Source organism: Taudactylus pleione, unplaced genomic scaffold (genome assembly GCF_031769625.1).
Source record: "Taudactylus pleione unplaced genomic scaffold, aTauple2 ptg001958l, whole genome shotgun sequence".
Lineage (NCBI taxonomy): Eukaryota > Metazoa > Chordata > Amphibia > Anura > Myobatrachidae > Taudactylus > Taudactylus pleione.
Window position 1 is genome coordinate 332,595 of NW_028286354.1, and position 3,233 is coordinate 335,827.

At 50.4% G+C, this 3,233-nt stretch overlaps 1 pseudogene; it reads left to right on the top strand.

Annotated features, from left to right (window-relative positions):
* Positions 1-1,846: 1,846 nt before the first annotated feature.
* LOC148436091 (uncharacterized) lies at positions 1,847-2,636 on the top strand (annotated as a pseudogene).
* The last annotated feature ends 597 nt before the right edge of the window (positions 2,637-3,233 follow it).

Sequence of the window (3,233 nt, forward strand, 5' to 3'; positions counted from 1 at the left end):
CAGTATGTGTCTCAGCCTCTTCCCCCCCCAGTGTGTGTCTCAGCCTCTTCCCCCCCCAGCGTGTGTCTCAGCCTCTTTCCCCCCCCAGCGTGTGTCTCAGCCTCTTTCCTCCCCCGATGTGTCTCAGCCTCTTTCCACCCCGACGTGTGTCTCAGCCTCCTTCCTCCCCCGATGTGTCTCAGCCCCTTTCCTCCCCCGACGTGTGTCTCAGCCTCTTTCCTCCCCCGACATGTGTCTCAGCCACTTTCCTCCCCCGATGTGTGTCTCAGCCTCTTTCCCCCACCAGCGTGTTTCAGCTTCTCCCCCCCCAGCGTGTCTAAGCCTCTTCCTCCCCCCAATACCACCGCCACTTACCTTATTTCCTTCTCCCTCTTCTGCTCCTCTCGATCCGTGGCTCCTCTCGATCCAGCAGCCCGGCCCCTTGTTATGACATGGCGCATGCGACATCATGATGTCACGTGCGCTGTGTCATAACAAGGGGCTGGGCCAAGGCAGGTGTCTCTGTCATATTGGAGCCGGAGCGGCCGAAGCGGGCCCGCTCCGGCTCCAACCATTTACCTAATGGGGTCAGGTCGGCGGGCAGCGGCGCTGTGGATGCAGGCAGCCATGGGCCCCTGCACCACAGCGGGCCCCGGTGCAAGGCACCGGCTGCACCGCCGCTAGTTCCGCCCCTGGGCCAATTATAGTATTCCACCTTCTATGCCATGCCTCCAACTTATTTTATGTTCTTGGAATCCCAAGTTCATTGTTTTCGTAAACAGACCAAATTGGTGGGGGGAACAGAGGGGGGATTCGACCACCTCTTCGACTAGGTCGAAGTTTACCCAAAACATAATTTTCCTCAAAATATTGAATGACTGGGGCAGCAGTTGGAGGCATATTATATTTTACCATATCGAAAGCGGCAGGTATCTCACTTTCTGGTAGAAAAGAAAGGGCTTATAAGAGTCTAATTTATTTAGCAAAATCCGGGTCAAGTCCATATTGGTCTACTAGACTGCCGAGTGATAAGGTAGAGAAATTGCGTGAACTTATTGCAGTCTACTTAGCAGTGGACTCGGTAAGGTTACGTAGAGTTCAGTCTCTCCTCGGTTCTTTAAATTTTGCTTGCCGTATTATTCCCGTGGGTATAGTGTTTTGTAGGATATTGGAAAGGGCAACAGCTGGGGCGGTTCGGCCGCATCACTATGTTCGCCTGTCGGCAGAAATAAAGGAGGATCTTCGTATGTGGAACAGGTTTTTGATGCACTTTAATGGCGAACGCATTTGGCCTTCACCTCCTTTAGCGAACAGCATGTTGCAACTTTTTACGGATGCGGCTGGATCGTCCGGTTTTGGGGCCTTTTTCAATGGGGAATGGTGCGCGGCTCCGTGGCCGATAGATTGGCGCGAGGAGGGTTTGACGGACAACTTGTTGCTGCTGGAACTTTTCCCAATTGTGGTAGCGGTTGAACTTTGGTCCGTGCGACTGAGCAACTGTCATGCGGTATTTCGGTGCGACAATTTGGGTGTGGTTCACGCCATCAACAACCAGCGTTCGTCTTCACTTTTTGTTTTGCGCTTGCTCAGGCATTTAGTTTTGCGCTGAGTTTAATATTAGACTCAGGGCAAGGCACGTACCAGGTGTATGTAATGAGATTGCTGACGCGCTGTCCCGATTTCAATTCGATCGCTTCCGGGCGCTTGTGCCGTCGGCTTCTGACGTTGGTTTGGTCTGCCCCTCGTTTGTGTGGCAGATTATCAGGCCGGCTTATAAGGTTTTGCGTTAAGGTCGCTTGCTCCATCGACTTTCCGGGCTTACTCAGCCGCTTGGCGGGATTGGTGCACGCATTGTGCTCTCCCGGACATGGAGGGTAAGTCTCCGGAACAGTTGATTTCATCTTTTGTTTGGGTTAGATATCAGCAAGGCAGATCTAGAGCGTTTATGGGTTCTGCGCTCGCGGGGGTCTCCTTCTTTTGTAAGTTAAAAGGTTTGCACGATCCCCCCAAGGCTTTCATGCTAGTGAAGGCTTTGAAGGGTTGGGGCGAAGGGGTCGCCAACACGCTCTGACTCTCGGCGGCCTGTTGATTCGCAGCTTTTGTCTGGCTTGTTGGCATCAATGGAGAGGATAGCTGCTGATAAGTTTGAGGCTTTTCTTTTTCGTCTCGCTTTCGCTGTGGCATTTTTTGGGGCTTTTCGCGTGAGTGAGTTGGTAGCGAGCAATAAAACCTCCACAGTTTCTGGACTACTGTTAAAAGACATTGTTTTTAGAGACTCGGAGGTACTTTGCAAACTACGTTTCTCCAAAACAGATCAAACAGGCAGGGGAAAAGGGGTCACATTAAATCAGAATCGGGTTTTGGGTATCTGTCCATTTCATTTAGCTGCACAGTATATGGAATTGCGGCCTATTGGGGGAGCTCAATGGTTAATACATGCGGATGGCGCGCCCCTCACTAAGTTTCAATTCGCAGCAGTTTTCAAGAAAGGTTTGATAGAGTTGGGTTTAAATCCTTCAGATTACGGTACCCATTCTTTTCGTATTGGCGCCGCTACTTGTGCGGCCCTCTCAGGGGCATCTGCACAAGACATTCAGAAGGTAGGGCGCTGGAAGTCGGCTGCTTATAAAAAATATGTGCGTTGTGAGAAGTTATAGATGCGCACCTTGTGTTAACCCGAAAACGTTGCTTACCTGCCAATTGGTCAACGACTAGCGTTGAGCAATTGGGGGTGTGAAGGGATTTTTAATTTTTCCTCCCGTTAGCCATGATTTGACCCAATTTGGTTCATGGGCAGGTTTTTTGGTTTTTCTTCTTCACTCGGGTTCCTGTTTTCCCCCTGTTATGCATCCCTGCTAGTCAGTTGCTATGTGTTATTATAAAGTTGTGTTTGTTGGACTTGGGTTTGGTGTGGTTCTCACGGTTAGGCTTTCTCTTTTTCCACAGCATGGGCAGAGGAAGATGGACAGGTGTGGCTGCTGGGCCACTCCTATATTTTTTGGGCGGAGAAATATGTGTTGTCACAAAAGCAGGATTTGTGGCCTTGTAGGTTTAGAGTGCGTTGGATTGGTGTGAGAGGCTTGCGTGTGGAATCTGTGTTGGCTCTGATAGTTTCATCGGTGGCGAAGTGGGGATTACCAAAAATTTTGGTTTTACATGTTGGAGGCAATGATGTGGGTCAGTTGAAAGGTGTCGAGTTAATTGTGAGGCTTCGTGAGGTGATGGATGAGATTCGTTTGCGTTGGCCCTCTATT